The sequence below is a fragment of the Euprymna scolopes genome, chromosome 20, assembly GCF_053919585.1.
Source record: "Euprymna scolopes isolate OS-2025 chromosome 20, ASM5391958v1, whole genome shotgun sequence".
Lineage (NCBI taxonomy): Eukaryota > Metazoa > Mollusca > Cephalopoda > Sepiida > Sepiolidae > Euprymna > Euprymna scolopes.
Genome location: NC_136501.1, coordinates 112,146,243 through 112,161,852, shown reverse-complemented (window position 1 = coordinate 112,161,852; position 15,610 = coordinate 112,146,243). Strand labels below are relative to the sequence as shown.

The 15,610-nt window shown below is 36.0% G+C and overlaps 1 long non-coding RNA gene across 1 annotated transcript in view; it reads right to left on the bottom strand.

The window, feature by feature from the left end:
* Positions 1–5,447: 5,447 nt before the first annotated feature.
* LOC145241566 (uncharacterized) overlaps positions 5,448–15,610 on the bottom strand; it is a 56,298-nt gene continuing 46,135 nt past the window's right edge. Inside the window, exon 2 of the long non-coding RNA XR_013862584.1 lies at positions 5,448–5,862. This is a non-coding gene — a long non-coding RNA (uncharacterized LOC145241566). The remainder of the gene's footprint in view (positions 5,863–15,610) is intronic.

Here is a 15,610-nt window from a genome sequence, read left to right as displayed (position 1 = left end):
GAGAAACTATCTTCTCGCGCTGCCATTTTAAAGTCCAAAAAGCGATATAACTCTACGTAATTCAAACTTGCGAGATTTTTGTAATGCCTACTAATTCCATTAATAATTTAAACTATTTTTTTTTTTTTTCATGAACAGAAAACTACCTGATCAATGTACCTAATTTTTGGAATAAGATATTTTCTTTAATGATTGTATGTGAAAAATTATTTTAATTTTCAAGTTTTGTAATCGATTTCTACGATGTATCCTTGCGCGGTTTACTATTTTGAAATCTGATTAAACGCATCTTTTTTTGTATGATTTGGTTAGTTTTTTTTTTTTTTTCTTCTTTGTTTTCACTCCTTCTGTATGGAAATAGTTGCTCCATATAAGAAAATCTTCTATGGAATCTATTAAATCGTGTCAATCATTTACCGTTTACATTAAGGTCGCCGGAAAAATGGTTGTCATTTTACAGCTCTAGACGGTATTAGGTTTGTGCAAAAAATGTCTTTTTTTTTTTTTTTTTTACGTTTAAGTATATATAAAAGATTTTTGCACTAAACAGACTCGACCCTTTACCCGTGTAAGAGTCAGATACGTTCTAAAATTTAATGTAAACAAATACTTGTCGAACCGTCCTCTTAGATAATCAATTACCTTCCAGTACTAATGTCTACTCCCCTTCATTGCTTCCAATCCTCTCGTAGTAGTATTCATCACGCAACTGATACTTTAACTAGCAATACCCACGAAGCATAAAATGCTTTCAATAACAAATTTCAAAGTAAAATAATTTTACAAAACTAAAGCATTTTAAATCCCATCACTTTTTGTTCGGAAATAAATAGCTTTTCACTTTTTCTTTTTTTTTTCTGAATAAAATGGAAAAACCGACTTTACTTTATCATAGAAACTCGAAATAATGTTGTCATATTTAGGCAGGAGCTGCTCGAAGCCACCTATCCTGCCTTGACAAAGTTCCAAACCAGCTTCGAAGCCTAGTAGATGACTTTTTTAATTACCTGCAACCTCTTTCACAGAAGAGACGTCGCAAGCTGTCTCTGCTTTATCGTTATTTTCATATCAAGTGCTCGTCTGAGCTTCAATCTATGCCCTCCCTCCTTTGCCACGCTTTCATAAAAGCACTCGTCTAGTTACAGCAACAATTAACAATTCCCACACCCCTCACTCTGTGCCTAGATCTAAACGCAAATTCCACAGAAGAATTTTCTTAGAACTTCCCACCTGTGGAATACTGTTCCGCTGGCCTGCTTCCCAGTTGTTTAGGATATGGTCATCTCAAGTCCAATGTAAAAAAAAAAAAAAAAAAAAAAAAAAAAAAAAAAAATCCTCAAGTGTTGATCTAATATTCATAAACATGGCACTGTTTAAAATAGAGCTACCCCCCCCCCCAAAAAAAGATTCGATTGTAGACTACTAAGCGACAACGAACATACATTCTACCATTCAAAACAATTTTTACTAAGGAAGAAGATTCAAGTAGAAAAGTGTTAGCCGTTGAATGGTTCCATGTTTATGGACGGATATGAAAAATTAAGCAGTTTTTGTTGGAAGAGAAAAGATTCCATGTATGTGTTGAAGTTAGGGTCCGCCGGTAGCCATGATGGGTTCTTTGTTTCCTCGTCTTGGTCGACTCCCGGGCCAAAGACCCGATAAGGTTCTGCTGCGTTTCAGGAAAGAAGTTTGAGGATTTTTTCAGAGTCACGTGAAGTGTGTTGTCAGTAAGGAGAGCCAGAAATAAAGACGATTGCTGTGCGTTTAACCCTTTTTACAAACTCTATCACGTGCTCAGCTCGCCTGGGAGATAATCTTGGATTGGACAAACCCGAAGGGAAGTTGTGTACTGTTATAGACGTAGACCCAACACGTTGTAGCAAAGTACGTCGCAAGGAACATAGGACAAGTAATAACTCAACTCCCCCCTTTTTTTTGTTTGTAACAACGATATTCATTTCCGAATACTTCCCCCCCAATAAAAGTGAACATGCTCCTTCTCTATGACCCCTGTCCTCTCTAACGCACTCTCGAACGTCATCGTCTATCGGTACACGTTCTTTTTAATAGTATTTTTCTTACCGTAGCGACATTTCGCATTTCATGTTGATTGTTATGCTTCAGTTGTGTTCTAAAGAGACATTCATTTCAAACGCACCCTTGTCATATCAAAGAACCTACTGTTGAGTTTGATATGCATAGCCTTTCGGCTTGTGCGGTAATAATACTTCTCAAATGTACTTGTGATGTAAGAGTGTGTAAAATCATCTGTTCTTTCTTCTATTAGATTATTTCGATTATCAATACTTATCGAAGATATTCCAATACAAAACCTATGTAAGAACACTGCCAGGCACATAAATTCGCGTCAAATTTCATAAAAATCGGCCCAGCCATTTTCGAGTCCATATGGGATGAATTCACAGAGAGAAAGGGGGGAGAGAAACACGCACACACAAAAGTGAAAAACACCCGTCTAGCTTAAACCACTGTCAAAAATTTTCCCCACTCTTTATCTGTGCCAAAACCAAAACGTAGATTCCATGAACAAAGCTTCTTTCTTGGAAGTACACGCCTGTGGAACTCTCTTCCGTTTGCCTGTTTCCCACCTGATTACAACCTGGATGTCTTCAAGTCCAACATAAACAAATTCTTGATGACCCGCCCCCTTAAGACACTTTATCAAATCTCCAATACTAACGATTACTACGATACTATCCCATTGGTTACTGTACACACAATAACCCCTATCCCCGAGTGGCTTCCGGGCCTTGATAAGTGGCGACCTCCATGAAAAAAAGTGTATTTTTACATTTGCGAAAATATATATACATACTAGCGGATCTGTGGAAATTCCAATGAGGACTCATTCACATGTAATATATTGATGTTGGCATTCTATAGATGTTAAGTGTAAATGGAGACGCTCTGATATTATTGTAGCTTCTTTGTTAAAACTGCAAAAGTATTTATCTAAGCTAGCACGAACACCCGGCAAAGCCCTACCGTAAAGTACGCTTAAATATGATATTTTAATTCTTGCAGATTTCGTATATATTATTATAGAGTTAATGTTCTATCGATTTTTATATATTATACAAGCCTGGGTTTTTGGAGGTGTGTGTGGAGCCGCAAAATGTGGTAGTAGGCAGGCAGGCTCGAACCCGTCCCGCGAAGTGACATCTTTGCCATTGCGTCCATCGCAAAATCGGAAGTGGCGAAGGTTTAAATTAAGGCTAGTCAATCGAAAAGAGGAGAGGACTTTCGAAAATATCGACGAAAAAAGCAACCCCTCCCTGTAGAAAAGTGCCCAGTTGAGGGTGAATGTTTTTAGCCATTTTTTTAAAATATTTGTCACCCGAAGGGTGGAGCTTTAAAACGATAGCAATCTCGTAAAAATTAAAAAAAATATATATCCTTTTACCTGGGTGCATTAGCTTGTTATATTCTTGTTTATCTATTTTATAAAAGTTTTAGTTTTATTTGATTTTACAAAGATTTTATTAGAGATGATGGACTAGATATGAATTAATTTTATGTGAGTAAATGAAGTAGTTATATATATATTATTTCCACAGCTCTTGTAAGCTGCGACGTTGTCTGGCTGTAGAAATAATTTATATTCTCTCACATTCTGAACTTATATATATATATATTAAAATTGAAACCTATCAAGATAGACTAAAACTTGACAGAGTAGTTTAGTAGAGACTGTTCGATAGACAGACAGTCAATGTCATTTTATATATATATATTCCTTGATCACTTACTAGCGATAACTCACTTGTGTGTTTGTTGTAAACGCGCAAGTGTGAAAAGACTTCCTATGTTCTCTCCTTCGTTGAACCTTTATTTTGTGTATTGAAATGTTACACGAGCATGCTACGTTCTAACACACTTGTTCTATCCAGGATATTGAGCACTGTGATAAACTTGATTAAATAATGACAGCGAAAAAATACATTTTATTCGTCACTAATCGCCAGTAATAACTAGATCTCCCAAGGCCGGTAGCGGTCCCCACAAACAATCGTAGTTTAATTTGTTTTCGGGGGGAGGGTGGTCCTGTAACAAACCTGTTCTGGTTTTGTTATGCGCCCATCGGGCAACGCCGGTACACAAGTCTTACTAGTAAATAATGAAAACGCTTTTCATTTATCTAGACTTGATTGATTGATGGTGTTGTCAATTAGACAGCGACAAAATACAGTTTATTCGTCAACGAACATGTTTTATTTATAACCTTGCCAAGGATCACCCTCACAATTTGTTGGATCATTTTTTTTTTCTTGACAACGCCCTAAACATTTCCAACATTTGACAAACACTTCAAATGTTTCTATAACCTTCACTTCTTTTAGATTTCAATTCGACACTAAATGATAGATCGTGCAATAAACCGTATTTATTTATTTATTTATTTTCTTTATCTTTATTTTATTTATCTTTGCACTTTTAAAAAAATTAGAAATTGGCGTTTGAAGTTATTAGTTGGCATGCAAGACTTTTTTTTTTACTGGTAATGCAGGGTGACCCCTCCCCCCCCCCCAAAAAAAAGCTAAATGGAGTCTATGTAGAACATATGCTGTAGAACGGAGAAAAAAAAAAGGCCAAAGACCTTTGTGTTTTGAATATAATAAACTAGCTATGACGAAAGTTTCATTTCATTCGGACAAAACGCTAAGACACGGCGCCTAATTAGAGTTGAGGCCCGTTTTTTTGGGGGGGGGGCACGCTGTATATATATGTATAGTCTTTGAAGTTTTTAACATTTGAAACTATACAAAAAAATATTTTTTATCATTCGTTAAAAAAAAAAAACATCTAGTCAGTAAGTCATTTAATCACCTGCAATCACTGCATCAACTCTCAAATTTACTATAATACCAAATTTTTTTATATACATATATATATATATATATATATATATATATATATATATATATATATATATATATATATATATATATATATATATATATATATATATATATTATATATATATATAATATATATATATATATATATATATATATATATATATATATATATATATATATATATATATATATAATTTCATGATTGTTTGAGGGGTACAGACTTTATATAATGCAATGATGAAAGGAAGACGAAAATTCATGATTAAGACGTTAAAATAAAGTTAACGTTTAAAATAAACTTAACGTTTAAAATAAAGTTAACGTTTTAAATAAAGTTAACGTTTAAAATAAAGTTAACGTTTAAAATAAACTTAACGTTTAAAATAAAGTTAACGTTTTAAATAACGTTAACGTTTAAAATAAAGTCAACGTTTAAAATAAACTTAACGGGGTGAAGAAAATAAAACCTTTTCCTCCTTTTATTCTCTTCATCCCGTTAACTTTATTTTAACGTTTTAATCATGAATTTTCGTCTCCCTTTCATGATTGCATTAGAAAAACGGGAAATTTGTCAAACAACGATTTATTTTTACAAAAAATAATTTTTACGAAATTTTTCAACGACGAATGTCATATTATACTCAAAGATACTCAAAATGTCGTCCGTGCATTTCACTGCAGCGTCTTAACCCAGAAATCCAAGCTTGTGTGGTGTTTTGAAGGGGATATCATTCCAAGCCCTTGCATAGCACGTTTTCAACTCGTCAATAGAGTGTATGTCACGTCGACAGTTCTGCGTTTCAAATTTGCAACAACATTATCAAACTGATGCTTTGTAATCGTTGAAAAAAATTTGATAACACGGCCAGACATTTTGTCCGTCCCCAAGTCGGATTTTCACTTTTGAAAAGAATTATCACCTGCCTTTGAAAATCTGGAAGCTGTTTCCTGTTGATCCCGTCCATTATGTGGTTATCAAAATCTAAATGGAAGAAATAAATAAGCAAGATGTAATGAAATCAATATCAAATTGCACACCCATTCGACAAAAAAAAAAAAAAAAAAAAAAACAATCAAAGACTGACCATTTGAAAACTGGGAAAATTACAAAAAAGAATCATAAAGCAAAAACAATCCGTGCTATTTAACAATATTTGTCTGGATGAAAACATGTTGCCTAAATACATAATATACAAGCATTGCTTGCCTTCTCTGCCCACGCAAATTCCATACTCAGATTGGTCTGAGAACCATCTGCGATCCAAACACTGAGAGAAGAGGAAACTGAAATTCTCGGATACGAGAAATCGACTCACGACATATATATATATATATATATATATATATATATATATATATATATATATATATATATATATATATATATATGGTAATACTGGTAATTAATAAAAACCTGAAGTGAGTGCTCAATACTATTGCAGAGCAAATATGTATTTTATTTTTTTATTACCGTTTTATCTTTTTGGTTACATATGTTTCAGATGTTGAGAAAACTGCATTACCTACAAGGCTTCGAAGTCGATAGCAAGCCCCACTCTCCCCAACGGTTTACTTCTACATGTGCAGCTGCCATTGCGCAAAGGTAGTACGTGTACCACAGATTTAACCGACATAAATCCAGTTCAAGCAGACAGAAGTAACTGTAAGAAAGAAATAGCGACAGTTAAGAGAGAATTTACGGAAACCACCAAAAAACGCATCGAAGCACAGAAATTAGGAACCCGGGACTTCTAGAAAATTTACAACAGTGTAGTATATAATGGGCAATCAACAATTCCCCCACTATCAAACAATCATGAGGTTGTTTGCTCAGCAACTGAGAAGGCTAACATGCTTGCAAGTCGGTTTGCCTCCAACTCCACACTGGACCCTGCCAACCACCCCCTCCTTGACTTTCCTTTGCGGACAGACGCCACACTAGACGATCTGGAAATCACCCCTTCTCAGGTGCATGCTATCATAAGAAATCTTGACACTGCAAAAGCATGTGGACCTGATCTCATCCCGGCTGTGCTATTAGAAAAGTGCTCAGCCGAAGTAGCTCCAGTTCTCTCCAAACTTTACAACAAATGCCTTAATGAATCTTGCTTTCCTGCCTGCTGGAAAACTGCTTCTGTGGTACCAGTTTTCAAGTATTCTGGTGAAAGAACTGACCCAGTAAATTATCGCCACATTAGCCTTCTCTCACTTTTCGCCAAAATATTTGAGTCCATAATTAAGCAAGCTCTAGTCCATCACCTAACAGATACTAAACTTCTGACCGAGCAACATTATGGATTTAGTCAAGCACGTTCCACAGCAGACATCCTAACTGTAATCTTTGAACGTATATACCCTTCACTAGACAAAGCAGAGGAGGGTAGAGCGGTAACTAAGGCTTTTGACAGTGTATGGCATGAAGGTCTTCTCAGCAAAATCAGATCATACGGTATTACTGGAAGAATACTTAACATAATTAAATCTTTCTTAGATTAGAGAAAAATCCAGGTTGTCCTCGACCGTCGTACATCTAAACAATATGATATAAATGCGGGAGTGCCCCCAAGGGTCTATCCTTGAACTTCTATTATTCCTAATATTCATAAATGACCTCCCTGAAAAAATTGTCTGTGAGATGGGTACATATGCTGATGACACCACGCTCTATAGTAGACACGGCAGAAAAACAAATGAACACATATCTAAAGAAATGACAGAAACACTAGAGGGTGACCTCCAATCTGTAGTGAAATGGGAACAAAAATGGATGGTCACATTCAATGTTGCTAAGACTAAACTTGTTTCCTTCAATAATTACAAGAAACCTTCTCTACCACCAATAGCAATGGCCAAAGACTCTTTATCTGAAAGTACATCCTTTAAACTCCTCGGCCTAACGTTCACAGGAAACATGACTTGGAACAATAACATTGAGAGCAATGCCAGGACCGCTGCGAAAAAGGTAGGTTCTCTCTACCGTGCTAGAAAGCTACTTACGCCCGAAAGTATTCTGTACCTCTATAAGGCCACCATTTGCCCATGTATGAAGTATTGTTGCCATATTTGGGCTGGTGCATCTGCTACTAGTCTCTCACTTCTAGACAAGGTTCAAAAGAGAGTCGCCAACCTGATAGGTCCCGAACTGTCAACTAAGCTTCATCCTCTGTCCCATCGCCGAAATGTTGCATCCCTCTGCCTGTTCTACAAGTAATTTAACGGCAAATGCTCCGACGAACTGCAAACAATTGTACCCTCTCGACGTAAATACCCCCGACAAACCCGACAAACAGCAAAATCACACCCCTTCACAGTAGAGATCCCTAGATGTAAGAGAGCCTTCTACTCTAGTAGTTTCTTTCCCAGAACCGCTAGACTTTGGAATTCCCTTCTGGGTCCCTGCTTCCCCAACTGTACTGACATGCAGAAGGTCAAGTGTAACGTGAACCGACATCTTGCCGCCCAATTCCCCACATAGTACCCCATTTTAGGGCGTACCTGGCTCTTATACAAATAGAAGATTGCATGATCAATGAGATACCTAATGTTGCACAGTTCACATGAATAAAGATATTAGTGCTTTTATTTATATCGTCAATATGTTTTCCCATTTAAGATGCAATTAGGATCACATAAAAAAACAAAAACAAAAAAAAACAACAACAAAAAACTTCAATAATAAATAGCCGCGAGAATATTCTACTTATTTCTCACCAATAAAACTTCGGATAACTTAGACGATAACAGTTATCTGGCAACAATTTGTATTTTATTCATTTTATTTATTTATTTAATTCTTTTTTTGAATATTTTATTTATTCTCTTTGTTATTTATTGCGTATATATTTATTTGCATGTATATTTATTAAGATAACCAGTTTTTCTTAGGTAAAATTAACGGGTGACCTCCGAAGGTTTTGACATGACAATATCACGATTGATCAACTCACGTGTTCAACAATGCAATTTGCTTGCAGATTTTAAGGTGTGCATCGGTAATAATTGCAGTTTATTTCGTAGCCTTTATTCTCATTACTAGTAAGTAGAACCAACGTTGCTCGGGATTGAATAAAAATAAACAAATCTTTCAATACTTTGATTGTTCCCGTGACAAAAGGAGGGTGGACCTGTAAATTCACCCTTGTCCGTTCGTCCGTTCGCACTTTTCTCAATAACTACGCCCTGGATTTTTTTTTTTTTTTTTTTTGAAATTTTGCACAAACATTAAACATGATATGAGTAAAAAAGTAACAGAACGGATTTTCCGGGAAAACTTTGCCCCCCCCCCCTCGAGATGCCTTTCGGGTTAAACTGGCTAAACTTGATACTTTTGTGCTTATTAAAAAAAAGTGATGCCTTGGATTTTTATAAAACTTTCTGAAAAGTTGTAACTAACTGATTTCTATATAATTTTGTTTGTCTAAACTTTGTGATAACTCTTGGGTGTGTCCCAGAGGCTCTTTTATGGCTAATAAAAACATTCCATTGTGGGGGGACTATTTTAACCATATTTGTCTAAACTTTTCTGTATAAAAACACTACATTTTTAGACTATTTTACCATATTTGTCCAAAGCACTTTTGCATGGTGATGAACTCAAATTTAAATATGTTAAGCCCTTGGGACTTTGGGGGCTAAATGGGGGGGGGGCAAATGCTGCACTTAGTTATTTTTTTGTGTGCGTGGTACATAACTCAAATTTACATATGTTTAAGCCTAAAAGTGCACCGTTTGTTCATTTTCACCAGGATTTGACATCCCCGGGGAACTTTTGGGGCTAAATAATGGGGGGGGGAGGTCAAATGCTGAACTTTGTCATTTTTTCATGCCTCGTGCACTGTGCACTCACAGGAACCTGGCATGCTTCACTTGTTGTCATGGAAATCGTCGTGAAATCGCCCATTTTTTTTTAATCAAATCGATTGATTGCCTGCTACTAATCAACGACCACCTGCTTCACGTGCCTCTCTGTAGTGATTCGGTCCACAATACCCTGCACTGTAGAGAACATACTGTTGATTTCAAAAAATTATTTTTATATAATTACTTGATTAAAGTTTAAAATGGAAAAGTCAAGTATCATGGTTCAGTTGTCTTTTAAACAGGCGCCTCTGTCATATCAAAGAACCTACTGTTAGTTTTATATGCTCAGTCTTACTGCTTGTGCAATGATAACGGCTTGCGTTTAAGTTTTTAATGAAAAAGTAAAGTACCATGGTGCAATTGTGCTCTAAGCAGAACAATTCATTCCGAACGCACCCCTGTCTTATCAAAGACCACACTTTTGATTTCATATCCCTGGCCTTTTTGCTTGCGCGGTGATAAAACTTCTCAAATGTACTTGTGCAGTTAGGTTGTATAAGGGTGTTAACATTGGTAAAATTGGATTGTTTCTTCTTTAAGTAGACTTTTTCGATTATCGATATTAAATACTTATTGGAGGTATTTCGATATTAAAAAAAACTATCTAAGAACACTACCATATACGTAAAATGCACATGTGTGAAATTTAAAAAAAATAAATAAAAATATCGGCATGGCCGTTTAGGAGTCCATAGAAAAAAAAATCTCACACACATACACACACACACGCTCACACCGTGAGTTTTATATATAAGTAGAGATTATCAATATGATTCCGCATTTTTAGTGTTTTAATTAAGACTAGCAGGGAGGTCCGGCGTTATCCGGGAGCATAGATAAAAAAATTAGTTTAAATAAGTACGCAATATTCGTCTTAAATCTTCTCTCCTACTTTCTTTGCTTATCTCTGTAACGGTCAGTAAATAAAAGTTTTAGTGAGTTATATATTGTGCGACTAGTAAGATTACCCGGCATAGCTCGAAGCAAAAGTGTAACATATATGTTATTAAAACTACAATTACACCCTCCCCTCTTTTTCCCGTTCACTTCCTCTCTCTCCCCTTCCCCTATTTCTCCTCTGCCCAGTCCATTCCTCTCTCTGAATACAAGCACAAACACACACAAACAACACTCCCTTATATAGATTCCTTGTGGAATGAGTCGGCATAAGGGACGTAATGAAAAAAGATCAGAGTTACTTCCTTTTGCTTGGTTCCTGAAATACATATTCTGTATGACGAAATCTTTGTTAGTTTAGTGTCAAATAATGAATTAGTTAACTTTTGGAGATGAACATTAAGGAACACAAGAGTGTAGAGGACGTACTGGTTGGATGAGGGAGGATAACTAGTTAGTGTGAAACACGTGTAAGACAACGGAGATGGATGACAATTCGGATGTGGAGAAAGTATACATAGATGGCAAAGCGTTTGACGTTGTCGAGAAGTTTTGTTATTTTGGTGATACGATTGGAACACAGGGTGGAGCAGGTGCTTGTATGATTTCAAGAGTTAGGAGTGGAGGAGGAAGTTCATGGAACTTCTGTCACTACTAACTAGCATAGTATTACCACTGTCTCTCATGCTGTGGTAATACTCTGTGTGTAATCTGCTGATTTTTAGAAGTAAGAGTTGAGGACATGCGTTGCATGGGGAGAAATATGAAAATGATATGCTGGCCGTGTTATGTGAGTGTTAAAGACCGACTTAAATCTGACGACCTCAGATGAGGATTAAATTTGGACAGTAAAGATAGATGTGTGCATAACAGGAGACTTTGATGGTATGGTCACATTGAAAGAATGGGTGACAGTTCTTGGGTTAGTAGATGTTATGTATGGCATAATTACATTGACACACCGGTTCTCGTCAGATCACTGAAGTTCAGCAACGTTGAGCCTAGTTAGTACCAGATGGGTGACCTCGGGAATTCTAGGCACTGTACGTGCTCTCCACTTATCTCGGCATTGTTTCCAGTCGTCCTTAACCTCCACTTGCCACTGGTATTTAACAACGCCAACTCAGGAGAGATGTAATTGGAGATTGTGCAACTCTTGCCACAAAAAAAAAAAAAATCCCCACACAGGTACTCTTGAAGTGGGTGTCAATAGTCTGTCAACACTAAAGGAAGCTGCAATAGATATTTTATGCGAATATCTCTTTACTTTTATATAAAGACTTCATATAATCTTTAAGACTAAAAGTTGCGATTAAGTCATTTAAAAAAATTTTTGAAACCTTGTTAAAATATTTTATTTAGAAAGCCGTTCTTAACATGATTAGGGAGAACGTTTTAACTATTCTGTACTTTTATCAGGCCAATTTAATAAACAAATAATACTGTAAAAAAAAAGAAGAAAATGCAGACTCATTATTCGAGTAAGCGTTTATATAAAGGAGGAGTTGCCTGTGTGTATGTGTCTAAAGAGGAGTGGGCGGGGTAGAGCAAAACGAGATGGATAGAGACAAGTTCGGGTAACTTCTGCATTATTAACCGGCAGATTGTGATCATTGTGTTGCATTATAGAATGATATATGATTGTCTAGTTTGTACTTTTCAAATGCTTGCGAAATTTATACCCTGACAATTCTTTTATCGTTGTTCTCAAAATCAACACGAATTTTATTAACATATAAGTTTATTTACAATTTACTGTTGGCCATTGATAAAATAGAGAGAGAGAGAGAGAGAGACGGAATATAACAACTGCGTCGAGCAGTAAGGATGTGTGTGCGTGTGTATGTGTGTGTATGTGTGTGCATGTGCGTGCATATGTGTGTGTATGTGTGTAAGTGTGTGTGAGTGTGCGTGCATGTGTGTATGTGTATGTGTGGGTATGTGTGTATGAGTGTGTGTGTATGATAGTGTGTGTATGAGTGTATTTGCGTGCATGTGTGTATGTATGCGTGTATGTGCATGCGTGTGTATGGGTGAGTTTATCTATGTATGTATGTGTGCATGTATGTGTGTATTTATGTATGTGTATATATGTGCGTGGTATGTGTATATGTGTATGTGTGTATGTCTATGAATATGTATATGTGTTTGTGTGTGTATGTGTGTATGTGTGAGTGTATGTGTATGTGTGTGTATGTGTATGGGTGTGTATGTATCTGTATATTTATGTATGTGTGTATGTGTGTATTTAATGTATGTGTTTATTTATGTGTGTGTGTGCGTGTGTGTGTGTGTGTGTGTGTGTGTGTGTGTGTGTGTGTGTGTGTGTGTGTGTGTGTGTGTGGCAGGCGACGGCGGAGAATGTCAATCACGCTGGACGACTGTCGGCTTTCTCTTTTCCCGTATGTTTATGTTATCCGTGCCTTATAAAGACATCGTCTGAAATTTCTGAAATGTAAATATTTAAAACATTTATTTGCTCTTTATTTTTCGTTACGCAATTCTAACTTACCGACCTGGAATGTAAGTCTTTCTTTGTTTTCGGTGATAATTACAATTCAGGTCATTTTTATAAAACACAAGAATGTAGATAAAAATCCATCTGGAATGTGCGTGTGTGCACACCACCGATTTTATCGGCGTCGCCCCAACTCAATATTCAACAACTTTGAGGCAAGAGTTAATACCATGCATTGTTCCATCATCGTGAATTGCCTATTGAGCTGATAGTCGAGGACTTATCCACGATTGGTATGAACGACCCCTACACCAGCTGTTAAGTGCTGTTGATATTCGTCGTATTTATTTTCTAGATTCTTATTTTTGGCCTGCTTTTTCTGTCTTTTTTTTTAAATTTTAATAATGGGAGGGGACGCCCGACTTTGCCCGGTCGTAAAATACGCTTAAATATGATATTTTAATTTGTCCAGATTTCGTATATATTATTATAGAGTCGTGATTTCAAAAGTAAAAACAATCGAAATCGAAACTGTAGCATGCAAAGCTGGTGACGTTACCACTGCACCAACGTGACACGCATACTAACTGATTAAAAATTGAAAATAAACTAAGATGAATGGGCAAAATGTATAACGATTTTTTTTTTTAATTTGGACCCATTTTTAACGCCTTAAAAACTATTTTAACTAGCTAAAGACCCGAAAAGAACGGTCCGTAAAAAAATTCAATTATTTGAGGCTCCCAACGCCGCACTGCGACTTTTAGTTTCGGAGAAGATAGAGTTTGAAATATGGAGACAGACAGACATATAGGCTTTTATATTAGATTTTTATTTTTCAAGTTATCGTTGCTGATATTGTGAGCGTAAAGGATACTGCCACTAACAATGCGATTGTCAGTCAAACTACTGATGTACTTAGCCTTTTGGTCAAGAGTTCACCTTCCAACCCCCCCCTCCTCCACCCGTTGCTTTGTTTTCTCCCACTTTCATTAAGGTATTTTCCCCAATCCCCATTAGGGATCGCCCTGCTTGTTTTCGGTTCCCCGGAAAACAGTGGGGGGTGGGTCTAGTCACCTAGATTAGTACAGGGGGGGGGGGCTCACTAACACCCCAGTAGGATTTATTTTTTGTTTTTGATATGAACACTTTTGATTAGTTTTTCCCCACTCCACGAACAATCTTTCTCTTAATTCAAAAACTTTTTATTTTCTAATGAAATTGAATTCTATTTTTTCACACATGCACACACATACACACACACACAAAATTATATAAAAAATAAATAAATAAAAATGCATACACAAACACACAGACAACTGTTTATAAATTGTAAATATATTTTTGATTCTTAAACGCTGGGGATTTATTAGTTAGATTAAGATCCATAGAGTGAATGAGGTATTTTGGTAAATGTTGCCAGTCAAGAGTAAGACTCCAAAGTCTACATTTATTACTTTTTAATCACTTTAGTCACAAAGACCCTGAACCCTTCCCCTCCCCAATCTCTTGTAGGGCCTTGTGCCTAATTTTGTTGTTTAAAAATCTTTTGTTTTTTTACTTAATTGTATTCTCAAAATTTTTAAAAGCAATAAAATATATAAACAAGATCAAAGTGTAGTATCTGTTCCGGCAGATACTGCAAGCAAAGGCCATATGTGGGAGCAACTCCACATATAAGACCTTGGTTAATGTAGGGGAAACCCTTCATACCAATTGTCACTATCGAGCTCCCCTACTCTCCGGGGAGTTGGTACACATTTCCCCTTCACTCCTCACTTTAAAAATCGGCCTTGTGCCTAATTTGCTCAGTGGGGGAGCAAATAAATACCTCAAAGTGTAGTATCTGTTCTTCATATGCTGCACTTCAATTTCTTGTTCTCTGTCAGTGGAGGATCAGTCCTTTATGACTAAGACAATTTTTTATTTTTGTACCTTTTCTCCACGTTACAAAAACGACCCTGGTGTCTAACTCTGTTCTCGTGGGGAGGCATTGTAAATAGGTACTGATGTTATCAATCACGGCAAAAGAAAAAAAGAAAACGAGAAATCAACTCATGAAATATAATCCTACATTGAATAGTGACATTTCTTTTCATTTCATTATAAACAACGACTTACTGACATCGGACACTTGGCGACCTTTAACCATTTCGCGAATTATTGAGAGTTGAATCTATCTATGCGGTTTGACAAAACATTATTAGTCATAATCCTGGGAAGCTGTCTTAATTTATATATATATATATATATATATATATATATATATATATATATATATATATATATATATATATATGGGGGGGGTACCAAATTGGTTAAAGGGAAAATTATTCCCAACTCGCATTTAGGTAAAAATGCACTTTCGTAAATAATTGACTTCATTCAAAAACGTATCGCAAAAACAAACATATATATATATATATATATATATATATATATATATATATATATATATTGAGAGAGAGAGAGAGAGAGAGAGAGAGAGAGCTTATGATAAGTATTTCTTTGAAAC